General features: G+C 44.3%; 1 long non-coding RNA gene across 1 annotated transcript; it reads left to right on the forward strand.

The window, feature by feature from the left end:
• Window positions 1–1,002: 1,002 nt before the first annotated feature.
• Window positions 1,003–11,746, forward strand: LOC119452485 (uncharacterized). Its single transcript, XR_005191968.2, has 4 exons — window positions 1,003–1,056; window positions 4,551–4,671; window positions 5,918–6,029; window positions 11,550–11,746. It is a non-coding gene; the product is annotated as an uncharacterized LOC119452485 (long non-coding RNA).
• The last annotated feature ends 3,277 nt before the right edge of the window (window positions 11,747–15,023 follow it).

A 15,023-nucleotide genomic window follows, 5' to 3' on the forward strand; every position in this document is an offset into this window, starting at 1 on the left:
ATGTCTTGCAATGTGGATGAGTTCTGAAAAACCAGGATGGTAAACGCGTCATCCACGATACCTTTGATGATATGGGCTACCGTTTCCGCTTCTGTCATCTGGTCATCTACTTTGCGACAAAGCACGAGCACGTCTTGAATGTACGTCGCATAGGCCTCAGTGCAAGTCTGAGCTCGGCATGCAAGTTCTTTCAGCGTAGCACGACGGCGTTCGATGAGCTTGCCGAACAGATCAATGAGCTTTTGCTGACAGACCTCGCATCTCGCAATTTCCTGTTCGTGGTTCAGAAACCACACTTGTGCCGATATATATATATATATATATATATATGTGTGTGTGTGTGTGTGTGTGTGTGTAACCAAGCTCGAGAGCAAGTTAAGGACCGCACAAAGAGCCTTGGAATGGAAAATGTTAGGCCTAACCTTAAGAGACTAGAACAGAGTTCTAGTCGCCATTAAGGGAAAATTGAGTTGGGCAGGCCATGTAATGCGTACGATGGATAACCAGTAGACCATTAGAGTTACAGACTGGATATCAAGAGGAGGCAAGAGCAGTCGAGGGTGGCAGAAAACTAGGTGGGGTGATGAAGTTCGGAAATTTGCAAGCGCAAGTTGGAATCAACTAGCGCAAGACAGGGGTAATTGGAGATCGTAGCGACAGGCCTTCATCCTCCAGTGGACATGAATATAGGCTCATGATGATGACAAACATGATACGTGTGTGCGTCTAGGGTAAGAGATAACTTTATGTATTATAAATTTTTGCATGTATATGTTGTGAAATATTGCGTCAGCTCTACGTAAAAAGATTGTCTGCAGACACAAGACAATGAAGCAATTCATCTGTTCGATAAAATAAGAAAACAGGAAAAAAACAGTTTTATCCTACTGTAATTTTGAATACTTGCTTCCTTCGACTTTCTTTGGCGTGAGGCTAGTACCGGAAAATCGTCAGTGAAGCTTTGCGATAGAAGCACGGCCGGCTAGGCCAGGAATTTCTGCACTAAGAAAGAAAAACAAGATCTATCCTCCCAGGTTAACGCATATTTTTGAAAGGGTATGTACAATGCGTATTTGTCATATTTCTAATGCACCATTAAAAAAACATTTGAAATGAACATTTGTATGGCCGGATAGGAGCTTCTGTTACAATAGATGAAGTTTCTTTTTTCTATGTATAAAACTTATTTGCCTACTTCGGCGACACAACTTCACAGCCATATTAAGGGTGAGTGTCATTATTGTTACAAATGTATAAGCAATGGTATTCTTACAAGTTTTCGCTACATGCAGTTTTATAAGTGACCCGCGATGCTGAAGGAAATGAAAAACGGTTCACGTCAAAATTATACAGGGTATCCCAACTATACCATGCACCAAGATTTAGAAATATGCAAATGCCACGTAGCTGGACAGAACCAAGGTAATGTTTTTTTGCAGTCGCTTGGAGATACTGACATTATTTTTGCATACCACCTAACTCCACAATTACCGTTGATTACTTACTCAACTTCTAAATTATAGTTAGATGCAAAATCTCAATAAGAAAATTGTATAGAAACATGTAAAACTCCCGATAGAGCTTTCTGTTGCTCAAAACGTGCTGCATAAAAGTGTTTTTTCGAGCTTGAATGAAGCTCGTGAATAGACGCAAAGTGGCTCGAGCGGCCAGCCGCACAGCAATTTTTCGTGTATTCTCGGGCTTTTTTCATGCTCGCAAAAGCACTTTTGTGCTCCTGCTCGGCTTCTGTGCGCTCGACCCGACGTGACTGTGCCTACAGCCTACGCTAACCGTTAATGAAGCCCGTAGCATTTGTTGGGGGTGCTGTGTTTGTTGTGCTGCCTTCCTGCTCTCACGACCTAATATTGGGGTGGGACTTCCTGCCGCCTCATAGTGCTCTCATTGACTGCGTCCGTGCCGAAGACGCGTTGTGTGGCTTCTCCCACACTGTGATGGATACTGTTGCAGATCCACAAAAGATTGCTGTCGCCGCCGACGTCAACGTCACCCCAGAAAGTTCGGTGCTGGTCGCTTTGTCGTGTCCACCTGTGCCCGCAGCTCCTGTCCTGTTCATGCTGTCATCACTGTTTATCCAGCGAAAACTTCTTCCGCTTCCATTTGACGTGCTCGGCGTCACCTCTGGCGCCACAACGATGCTGGTACAACAATGAGCTAACAATAACAAAAAGTGACTCTCCATCCTGCCCCTGCAAAAGTGGTCGTCCAGCAAACATGTTTAAAACCGCAAATGTTGAAGGGGATATGCAATGCTTTATTTCCTAATAGTAATGGTAGTATTGGTAATTTAGAGCAATGGTAGTAATTGGAGCAATGCTAATATTGGCAACACGCCGCCGCTAGTCGTATCGATATTTCTTTGTCCGTTTGCCACTCGTCGTATTCACGATGTTCCTCGGGAGTCCTAACTATGCATTGCGTACCCATAGCGGTGCTACAACAACAATAAAATCAGTTGCTAGGCTGGTTCTTACATATACAAAGGGCTATAGAGATGCTACTTTCCAGGTCGCAAGCTGCCGTCGCCGCGGCAGCTTCCGCAACAGTAACCTTTACTGGGAAATGTATGCGGGTATCGCAACGTGCTTCGCATTGTTATTACGAGCGCCTTATCATCAATTATGTTAAGGTGCTTGTTTTGTGCTTGCTCATTATTCAAACGAGTGCTTTTCCGTATACTTATATATGTGTGATTCCAAATAATGTATGCACTTTGCGTTTCACTCTGCTGAGTCCTTGAAGTCTCTGCCTTAGCGGGGTACGAGACACTGCTCCTGCCGAGCACTACCGCCGGGTTCGGCCGATATTTTCGCTGTAATAATAATAATAATAATAATAATAATAATAATTGGACCATGCTGTCTTTATTTCAGGATCTCAACATACCTAACTTGAAGAAAACTACTATGCTCTTAACTGTATGGCGATTAGTAGGCGTAAAAAGCAAGAAAGCAATTCTTTCCTATGCTTTGCCCTCGTGCACGATGCTAGTGAATGGCCTCCTGCTACACGTCGTATTCTCTGCGGTCCGCTGGAAGAATTTGTGACCACCCTAATTGGCAGATTGTGCTCAAGTTACTGCCGCCCACGTGTCGAAGAGAAAGCGCTGCTCCGTCCTTCTCCATATAGTTGTCCCCTAAACCTCGTACACATCGTCGCTCCCTACTGCCGCAAACGTAATTGAATGCCCCAGAAGAGCACGTGCTTATGGCTCTCTGTTGGTGCGGCGCAATGCAATCCAGACACAATCGTTGTCTACACAATACAAAAACATAGCGGCTGTAAGATACAAGAGTCTTCTGAACGCAAATGGTATAGATGCCATTGCTTCGAGTTGTTGATGACCTTTGCAGACAGTGCTTTCAGACCATTTTATGAAATTATGACTGTTTTCTTTTGTTGCAGTTGAGAACTACTGTGCCCCGGTGTCCAATATTTTTAGGACACAAAGAATCGCATACCGAGAGAAAGGCCTACGTCAGTGTGAAAGCTTTCCGATATATCTAAAGCCTTGGGGTCTTCAAAAAAAATACACATAATTGCAATAGGTAATGTCTCATACGCCCGCTGATCTCTATGATCTATGATCAATTCGCACATTGCAATGTGAGCTGTCAAGCTCATATCGCAATGTGGGATATTTCAATTTAAATACCAAGCATTTCAATTCGTTGCGCAAGCAATGTCCGCCTTTTGAGTAATCTAGCTGAATGACTAGAAATGTGGCATTGCCAAAGGTGATTAAAAAAATTCTGTACGGCCTAAAAATCACTCCGTGAAAGAAAATTTTCGACAGTAAGAGTGATGCGCAGGACCCAGCAATCTTTTATCTATTTAATGGCCATTTTGTTTCAACTAGAGAATGATTTGAAACGGTTATAAAACTGGTTATTTTTTCTTCATTGTGTACGTAAATTTACGTGATGAATGTGCGAATGTTGTTTGGATTTGTCCCAATTTCCCCAGCTACCTTCCACTCTGACCTTTGCAGACAGTGCTTTCACACCATTTTATGAAATTATGACTGTTTTATTTTGTTGCAGAAACTTAAGCTGATTGTGTTGCTGTCATACCTTAGACCATACGCGCAAATAATGCGCAAATAAACTTAGCGCAAATAATGAAGGAGGAACGCCGTCAAGGGGAGCGCCGGGGTCAATTTGGCGCTGCCCTTGACCCCGTCCCTCCTTCATTATTGGCGCTAAGTGACCATATGGTCTAAAGTATGAAACGAACCAACTAGCCCAGCAACAAGTTTTATTTGATTGTGTAGCTGTTGCCAGTTGCCTCTTTAATTGCAGGATTGTGTTTAGGCATTTTGTACCGATTTTATTTTGAAATAAAATAGTGTACCAAATATGTGTCTGTTATAGGCACACCTGAAACATTTTTTATCCATGAAAATAAATTCAAAAGCATGCCGAAGAGGGTACAAAACGTCCACTGTATTAGGCAAAAAGTATTCGGTGGCATATGAACATTATTTCACACGATTATTTGCATGACTTCATGACCTTTTGCAATTACGGCAGGACTTCAAGCCTGACATCAACATGAAAATGCTGTCAACTGTCATGGTAATATTTGCAGCACAAATTATCATTGACATGTGTGCAGCGAGGCGTATATGGCCACTCACTATCGTAAACAACTGTAAGTATGGTCCATTGTCAATGCTGTTGTCAATTTCCTTTGCACGATAACAATGCGGCAGAAAATTAATCACGTGGGACATCTCCGGTCACCTAAGTTCTAACACTTGTGCAGCCTGTCTGCTTTATACACAGGCATGTCCTGCACTGTTTTCTGTCCCATGTTCAACCTATTTGAAGAGAGGGTATAAAAACTAATCATTTCGCTGTCTGGCCCCATTATACTTGACGTCAACAATATTGCGTGACAAAAATAGCCAAGTAATGCAGTAATGCATGACCAAAATATACAAAATAATTTTTAACCACTGCGTTCCTGAAATCTAGAGGGTACCCGTTATTGCTGTCACATAAATACATGGTGGTCTAGCTGTCTGTTACGCTTACCCTGATTGGGTGTGTTCGATTTTTTAACTGACACTAGGCAGTGATCAGTGAATGTTGTCACCGACCACAAGATTGAAAGCTATCTCGTTTGCATGGTCACTTTCTCAGGCACACCCAGGTTTCTGGTCGTTGACCTCGCACTTGTGCAGAACGAAAAAAAAACGTATTTTTCTCCAGCTTCGAGGCTTTTCTTTCGAGGAACCCGTATGGGTTTCCTTTGTAGCAATTGGGCGGGTGTCAGTTTTCCTATTTATTTACTTCTCTCCAGCGAGCGGGTTTCCGCTGAACTACTCCATCAAACACTTGCCTTTGCTTCGAGTTGTTGATGAATTCTACTTCACCCTGCCATCTGCTAGCCACCTGGTTGGCTCAGGTGGTAGAGCGGTTGCCCCGGAAAGCCGGTGGTCCCGGGTTCGTGTCCCGAACCAAAACAAATTTTTCTTTAACTGCGAGGCTTTTCTTTCGCAGAAACCGTATGGGTTTCCTTTGTAGCAATTGCTAAGAGTGGACTGATATCACTTTTTTCATAAAAAAAAGGAAATGGAACAACCGTGCATTTTACGGCGAGTTTGGTGGCGCATAATAACAAAGAGTTGTCATTCTGAAAGTTCATTCCAAGTGGATACGCCTTGCAATCTCATCCGCTTCAATTCATGAATTGCAATATATGACGTAAAGTAATTAACAGAAAAGTTATTAGGTGAATTTTGTAAATTATAGTATATGTGTTTTTATTTTTCGTGCAAGTAATGTCCACCCCTGTGAATATTCCAGCTCAACTCCTAGAATTATGTTATCTGTACTGTATGACTCAGATATAACAAGTACTTTCACATTGTATTACATTTTACTTTTTCTAGATACCTGTCAGTACGGATATTACGGCCTGCCTGATGGTATTTGCCTGGACTTGAATCGCCCTTGCGTTAGCTTATGCTGCAAAGCACCAAGTTCTCAACTTGCAATTAGTGGGTAAGATCCAGTATTTATTAATGTTTTTTGTACGCTGTCCTCGTACTGTGCGCCCCACTACTTAAGGCAACACTGTAATCTGCGGTTCTCACATAGGTGTTGCTCTAGCTGAAAGTGCAGGCTGAATATAGCTCAATGCGCAATGTATAGATAGGTAACAGTGCCACTTACAAGTCACCTGCCGCAAAGCAAGGTACTTTTACACGTGCTGGAAGGATAATTCACACATGCTGTCCTCTTATTTGCCTCCTTTAGCAATGGATGACAGTTTACATGGAACTTCTTGATTTCATCGAATCATCTGTCGTGCGGCGTGACAGTGACAAAATCAGTGAGACAAGCAATTGACAAGGAGTATTGCTGTTGAAAGCTATGAGGGGACGTTTTGTCCTTGAAAAAACACCGGTACACAGTAATAAGAACCGTGAAAACATTTCAAGGGAGTCTTCCAACTGACAGAATGACTTGTTAGGTGCTGCAATTCTACCGTGTCAAAAAACTTTGCATCAAAAACGGAGTAATAAATGCAAAATTTTACGATGTGCGATAATAGTGGGTACATTTTATAATGACTATATCATATAGCAAAAGAAGTACTGTATACGAAACAAAAAATTATGCAGAAACTCCACTGGGGTTGTCGACGTATGTGTAAGCATTGTGCCCCATCACCGTATTGCTAATTATCATCATTGTGAAATGTCATCATGACTATGTAAACTTTTATAACCCATTACCAGATTTAGTATACTCAATCCGACGCTTATCAACACTTATCGGTCGTGATCAAACTTATCGCTATCAAGCCGATCCTTATCAAGCCTTATATGTTCCTTATCAACCTTATCTGGCACAATTTGACCCTTATCAACCCTTATAAACCTTACCGGTCTTGATCCGGCCTTATCAACCGCTACAGGCCCTTATCAACCTTATAAGAATTTCTCCAGCCATTATAAGCCCTTATCGTTCTTTAGCACCTTATCCAGCCGCGTCGAACGGTTACACCTCCTTATCAAACTTATTTACTCATTCACTGCTTATCTATCCCTGTGGCGCGACGCGAAGTGCTTAAGCCCTCAGAAATCGGTGGCATTTCAGTAGTTGAAGGAACGCCCCAACTGAAGGCGCAGCCCACAACCACCTAAATGGTTTGGGGATGTAGTGTCTTCGAAATTAAATTTTGGCAACAACGGAGTTTTCCTGATGTCTACAAGGCTCTAAGTCAGCTCTGCATGTGGTCCTAGAGAGGAATTTTTTTTCAGCATCACCAAATTGTTCAACAATGCCTTCGGAGAAAGTGTTCTCCTTTGACATTTGTTAGTGTACCGCCGGTACAGCGCGTTCATATGGTTCAGATATATTCACGTTCTGCAAGCGTGGCTGTTTAGACCAGTGGGTAATAAATTCTGCTTCTGAGCCTGAGGTCACAGGATCGTAATTCAGCACCGCCAACGTGTCAAACGAGAACCTTTCCTTTGCGAACATTACCGGGTTTCGGTACCGTGGCTGCGGCCTGGCTGTTACTTTGCCGAATAGGCCAACCTATCACAGTGGTGCACGCTCTCCGAACGCACCCCTCAGTTTCTTGCAGCACCATTAGATGGCACTCGCGTACGCGCATCCACAGTCGAGATAAGGAAGAGACGTTTAGGGTAAGGGTGAGGGAAAAAAAGCACCACCCAAGCACTCCGTACAGATATGGTTAACCATGCATCGAAGCTGAGATCTGCGGCCCCGGTGTTTATCACTGTGGTAATCTCGAAGGTTCATTAAAATCTTTCTCAATTAGAGGTTATGTCTTTGTGTTTCTCAATGAGGTTATGCACACGTTCGGCTGCTACGTAGAGAACGACTTCACTGATGGTATATGGCCGCAGTGCGCCGTTGTGGCATTGCCGCTTGTGGTTCTTTAAAATTACCTTGCTTCAAAATGAAATCTGTCCATCACATGAGACAATGAATGGTTCATACCCCCTTAAGCAGTGGCTCATACCACTTTAAACGCGGCCGCCCCATTATGACAGAAGAGAAGAGAAATTCTAGGCTGGAATGACGAGCGGCAAGGGAGCGAGCTGTGGAACAAGACGACAACGACGAACGCGGGAGCAGTGGCACGATCGCGTTGGCGCGGTTGCGCGGAGGGGCACCAACGAGCCAGCTGTGTAAGAAGACGTCGCTCGAGCCCTTGCTGATGATCATGGTTTTTGGCATACAGGCGACAGATGGACGAATCGGCTAGCCACATACAGCTTAGCAGTAAAATGCAGTGAAGAGATTGATACGCCCGGATCCGTTACAGGCATAGGTAGCGGTAAAAGGTAGATAACGTTTTGGGGAGGAGGAGACAGAATGAAGAGATGTATATAAAAATTCAAGAATGAAATGATGTAACTCAAGCAGGCTAGTTGACTATATTTGTCACCGCCAGGTCTCACAGTGGATGACAATAAGTCATTATCATCACCGCAACAAATCTATGGTGCCCGAGCTAACGTTAGCAAATGTCATTTTGTGCTGAAAATCGGATATCTGGTCGCGGCTGGAACTTAGCCATCTGATCGGTAGGCCAGTTAACTTTGGGAGCCCACGGCAAAACAACAAATTATTCTGTGGAGGGCGTCATGGATTGGGCCTCGTTTGAAGTCAGAGAAGCGCAAAGCAAAATTAGTTTTGAAGTAAGACTCAGTAAGATAGATCGAAATAAGTGGATAGCTAAAGTCCACAGGTATCTGCGCCTGAAAAGTGTGTACACAGAATGGAGGAAGACGTCAGGAAAATCGGCCACCATGTACCGGACAAATTAATGTGCAAATAGACAACCAGGAGTGATTAGAAAATGAGAAAACAGAGAAAGTGAATTGGACGCAAAGAATGGAAACAAGAAAGACCATGGATATTTACCTGAATGAGAATAAAGAAATTAGAAGAAAAAATCTGTACGATAACACGAAGGGAAGTGCCTTGCTATTTGAGGCTCGAGCCGGTTGCCTAAGGACAAAAACGTATCAGAGCATACCACTCAGCACATCCTAATCGATTGTGAAGGGATTCGCCTAGTGAGACCTGTAGGTAACGTATTCCTTCCTGAAGCGCTTGGATTTAAAGTGGACGGAAGCATCAACCAATCAGCCGTCAGGACAAGCAATATACGTTTAGAATTCAGAGTGCCACTGGGAAGGTGCCGCTCTACAATGACGAAAAGAATCCCTTAAATTTATCCGAAGCTGAAAGGAATCGAGCCCACGTCTCAATGGTTCCTCAATGATATCAACAAGACGGCTTAGCCGGCTGGGCCGCAAATGCACCGGGTACATCCCGCTTTAATTAACGCCTTTCACGCAAACGATTTTGCGAGCGGCGCCTTGAATGCACTGAGTGTCTTTCGCTGTTCACTGAACCTCTAGCGTAGTTAGGTCGCTGAGAATGTACTACTGAGTGTTCGGCAAGCGGGGGAAAAATTCTCAGCGTTCGCAGGCACCGCAGCTTCACGCGCGGACTTCTCGGCAGTGCCAATAGATGGCGCAGCTGGTCCATAAAGAAGCCCGAGAGAGGAGCCAGGTGGCCGCATGGCGCGTTTCTGTGCTGGTGCGCAAAGACGCGCCATGGATTTCGGAAGCTATGCGCGGTGTTCGCTGTAGCGGCACCAGATGTCGCTGAATGTTCTGAGGGAAGCGCGAAAGCGGATTCTCGCTGCAGTGCACGCCTAATACATAACACGTTCCGACGCTGGCAACATCTTCTATCGCTATGTTGATTCAATGCTTAATGCATTACCACCGACAATCATCGTCCATGGGCCCCGCCGAATGTCTTTTTTTAGCGTAGTGCTTACTGTGGCAAACCATCACCGAAATCAGAGTGAACCGTGCTCACGCGCACGCGTGCTAACCAGATATTTAAATTCTCAGGTATACTCGGACTCATACAGTTTAAAACAAAGAACTAGAAAGGCTTAACTCAGGCTCAAACTACCGATCATTACATCTAGATAGACAATTTAATTCGTATTAGACACTTTAAATGCTAGCACGCTCCTAGTTTGAACGCAATAATCCGAACCTTAGCTGTCGTTTCTTGGTACAGATCTTCAAATGGCAAGTGTGAAAATATTGCAAAATAGTAAATTATAAATATTATTATCTGTTTGTGAAATTAGTTGCAAACTAATGCTAAGAAAATTCATTTACTTATACGACACAAAACTTCCAAGCGATTTAGTTCATGAGGGAAGTTGTCCGAAATAATTTTGCATCGAGAGCCCACAGGGCCATATGCCCTCTGGTACGTATGCCTGCCTTTTTCTGAAATACCTTTTAGTTTAGATTGGACGAAAAACATTCAACTTTTTAAATGTAGACGAGTTGATGTAGAGAAGACGAATTTCTTTCAAGCTATTTCTATCACACAACAAATCAAAAGTATTGTCAGAGACATACGCAGTCCTAAAAAAGTTTATTAGTATGTACTCACTCGTGTTCATTGACGCCATCGCGCGCAGCTCCCATATAGAAATATAGGTTTATTGTAGATCATGTAGCATCATCCTTTGACTGAAGCTTCCTGAGAAAGTTTAGCAGCAAACACCACGATACCAGGAAACATGACAAGACGCTCGCAGAACAAGTGCATCCTTGCGTGGCACACACCCAAAGCTGAGTGAGCCACAGCTGAATGACTTCAGTGACGGTACGGGGGGTGACTGCAAATCCAAAATGCAGGGCCCACTGTAGAAGAACAGTAATTAGTAGAAGGCATTGACCGGACCTGTTTGTGTTAAGGTTTATTATGATTATGCAGGGCACTAGCCCCACAATGCATTCGGCAATTTTTTGATCTCAAAGGAAATGTAATCACCCCGGATCCATGCATGCTCACTCTCTCTCAATTGCCATTTTACTTGAACTAAACCTCTCATGCACACTCTAACTGGCCTCGACTTACTCATACCCGTGCTCACAGCTATCTGAATTCCCCTGCCCTCACTCAGAGCTCCACCTACTCGGACTCAAATGAACTCTGCCAGAGTCAAGCGCCCGACCCTTCAACTCATCTCGACCGACTCGCAGTAAAAGTGAATCCCACTTTCACAACCTCGACTAGTACATATACTACGAGTAGTAACAGGACGAATAGGAGCCCTATTACTGCGAGTAGTAATAGGGCTCCCGCGGACTCACTTCAGGCTCAGTTCCACTGGTCTTTGAGTCGGCTCATGAGTGAGTGTACCAACCTTGGGGGTAACTTTTAGCTCATTCTCTGTGTTGTTGGCCACTCAGAATGGTATATGAAGCGTGAATTAGATTATTTTACTCAAAGCCCATTTAAATGATCCTGGCTAGAAGAAGCCTTACAGAAAAGAAATAGTGCGTCACAAGGTGTAAGGAAATATTTGACTCGTTTCATTAAAGCCTGTAAGCTTTTATAGCGTGTTTATTTACTATAACGCAGTAATCGCAAAACATGCCACTTCCTAATATCCGTACACAATCTCACAAGACATTCTGCTCCATATTTCAGGTGCCCTCTCCCGGATGACTTCGATAATAAAACATTGGATGGATACGGCTATTGGCCCAATTGCTGCGTTAAAAGAACCTTCTTACCACAACCACGACTACCTCCAGTTGCTTTATACTATGCTTACAACGGAACGTGGAGATACCGCTACGAAAACGCTCCAACTGCTGAATAAAGATTTTTGAATGATAAAAAAAACAATTTATATTGCTACTGGCTTTGTTTCTGTGACAATCCAAGTAAATATCGAATAGTTTCCAGCACGAATGTGCTTATGCAGAATGTTAAGGACAGGGTCCAGTTGCTGAGGCCATGCTCAATATACTGTCACGCTTCCTGTGACTGCCTCACTCAGAGCATGCACATAAATATTTGTTGTCTTGAAGCCAATATATTAGAGATTTCGATGCCATATTCGAATACGACAAAACGTACACCTACTTACCTTCGGTGCGTTGGCGAGAACGGGTGTACTTAGCGCAATTGGTGGTGCTCAAACGCAATGAAAGATTGTTGTGTTTGCAAAGAAACACCAGCATTAGGTTTTATATCAAAATATTACGTTATATTGGGCGAAATGTAATCACAGCAGTCTTCCGCAAAGTAAACCAAAGAAACAAAAGCTTGCTGACTTATTTTCACCTTTTCGAAAACAAAATTTTAAATTCAGAGAGACACGACCACCATACCGGAAAAGCCGTCTACAGCCATTTAGACTATCCTTTGAAGAGCATTTAATCCGATGAGACAGCTTATCACTTTCCTGTAACTCTTCTAAAACACAGAACCTTATATTGGTAGTACATAGTCACATAGTGACTTGGTGTTGAGCTCTGAAATTCATCTTTCTTGTGCATTTAAAACAGCATGGTACACCAAATATAAGTACATCTCTACCAATTTCTTCGCCTGCTTCAAGGTTCTTTGATGGCCCAAAAATCGCAGACGGTTGTAAAAGGCAATGAAGCCCACAATGTAGCAGTAACCAAATATCCAAGCAGGTAACCCTGGTGTTAATGAGAAGAGCGGCGTGAGCCGCAATTCATAAGCAAAATGGAGCGACTTCGTTGCGACATCGCTGCCAACAAACGGCTGTCATTCGTCAAGAACCTGCCTATTATACCTATGTTTTATACACAGGTTTTATACCTAGTACGAAACCAGCAGGCTCTAGGCCGTTGCCCATGCATGTTGAATGTGCAGCCATGCCACTGGGTACTGCACGCTATGACGTGTCATGCAGGTGCACAAGTTACTTGACGAATGCTGGCTTTCAATTCATTGGGAGCAGTTTCGAGTCTCTGAAAATTCTAAACCTACGTAAAATTGAAGCATCGGAACGAAAAAAAAAGGCACGAGAGAATGGAATACATCAATTGCCATGATTGCAACGTCTACCTATGCAGTAAAAACAAAGCAATCTGCCACACAGCCACTCTAAAATATAGAAAACAAGTTCCTGTATGGGTAGCAACCAGCTTCTTATTGCGAGTTGTCTTTTTTGACATTACAGGGATCTGTGCCTCGCAGGGGGTAGTGCCATTCTCAACACGATGTCGAAGCCACGATTCATTAATAGGCACGCGAGTGGGAGTCTAAAGTACCTTTGACCACGTGCGGCTCTTTAATATGCACCTAAATGAAACTACACGAGTAGTTTAGCATTCCGCCCTCATCAGAATGCCGCCGCCGTACCACGGATCGAACCGATGACCTCTTGTTAAGCAGCACAACGCCACAGTCACGGCGCTGATGCGGCAGGACCCGCAGTCGGTGCGATGAAAAAGCCGTAACTAGTTCACTTCAGTCTAATAAGCTGCACATCATAGGCGTCAAGTTTTCATTTTTCCGGAGGAGCCGGGAGCTGGGGCCCCACCAGCTTTCTGAAGCATATACATACATACATACATACATATATGTATGCCATACATAATATATATATATATATATATATATATATATATAAACAGGTACACGGGTCAATTTGTGTAATATATATATATATATATATATATATATATATATATATTGTTACGCCGAGAAGCGTTTATTTAAATCTGCAGGGCAGATAAAAAGGAACGGTTGGCGTGTTGCAAGCCCGGCACAAAAGCAACCAGCCGAACGTCGTCTTCCTTCTCCACCGACAGTCCCCGTGGTCATTTGCGCTGTTTCTGCCCTCTGTTATGAGAGCTCGTGACATTTCCCCGTTGGCAGACGAAGCCCGCCGGGCAAGTCAGTCAGTCGTTCGTGAATTGCAAGGCTTCAGGCGGGCAACGTGACTTCGGTTTTGGCAGAGTGTCGTCCAATGCTCGTGAGGCGTTCAAGTATAACGTGGGGCCCAACATAGTGGGCCAAGAACTTCTGGCACAAGCCACGCCTCCGTAAAGGCGTCCAGAGCCACACAAGGTCTCCAGGATCGAAATAGACATGTAGGCGCCGACCATCGTAGCGGATCTTTGACCGGTCCTGCGAGGCCAAGGTGCGTAGCCGAGCAATGCGTCGCGCCTCTTCTGCTCGACAGAGGACCTTGGTAATAGAGTCATTGTCATGAGCGAAGTAGGGAAACATGGTGTCGAGTGTGTAACGAGGTGGACGAGCATAAAGGAGGAAGAACGGTGAGTAACCGGTGGTCTCGTGTCTCGCGGTGTTGAAGGCATAGGTGACAAAAGGTAGGATGCTGTCCCAGTTCTTATGTGCGGAATCGACATACATCGACAGCATGTTGGCAAGCGTTCGGTTGGTACGTTCGACCAGACCATTTGTTTGTGGATGGTATGGCGTCGAGTGGCGGAAGTTAGATGAGCACAGACGAAGGGTCTCTTCGACAACGTCTGCAGTAAATTGTCTCCCACGATCACTGATTGTAATGCGAGGAGGCCCATGTCGGAGAATAACGGAATATAACAAGAAAATAGAAACTTCTGTTGCTGTTGCCGATATCAGCGCTGCCATCTCACAATAACCGGTGAGGTGGTCTACACACACAATAACCCAACGATTGCCATTGGAGGATGGTGGGAAGGGGCCCAGGAGATCTATGCCGACTTGTTCAAAAAGGGCGCTGGAAGGCGGAACTGGCTGAAGTCGACCATGCGGTGTGTTTGTAGGTCGTTTGTAACGGTGGCATTCGGTGCAACTGGCGACGTACCGCTCGGTATCGTGACGCATCTTGGGCCAGTAAAAACGTTCTTGAGCACGGTAGAGTGTTCGTGTGGATCCCAGATGACCTGAAGTGGGATCGTCGTGCATGACACATAGCACTTGAACGCGGATACTCTTGGGCAGAACTAAAAGGTAGCGCGCGCCAGTGGTCGAGTAGCTCTTCTTGTACAGGACGCCGTCACGTAGGCGAAAACGGCCATCTTCTAAAGGCTCTTGTGCGGCTGCGAAGAGTGGCTGCAAGCTCTTGTCCTTCTGCTGTTCGGATATGAAGGTACCCATATCAGGAAATTCCGGAGATACAAAAGCGATGTA

This window comes from Dermacentor silvarum, chromosome 5, assembly GCF_013339745.2.
Source record: "Dermacentor silvarum isolate Dsil-2018 chromosome 5, BIME_Dsil_1.4, whole genome shotgun sequence".
Lineage (NCBI taxonomy): Eukaryota > Metazoa > Arthropoda > Arachnida > Ixodida > Ixodidae > Dermacentor > Dermacentor silvarum.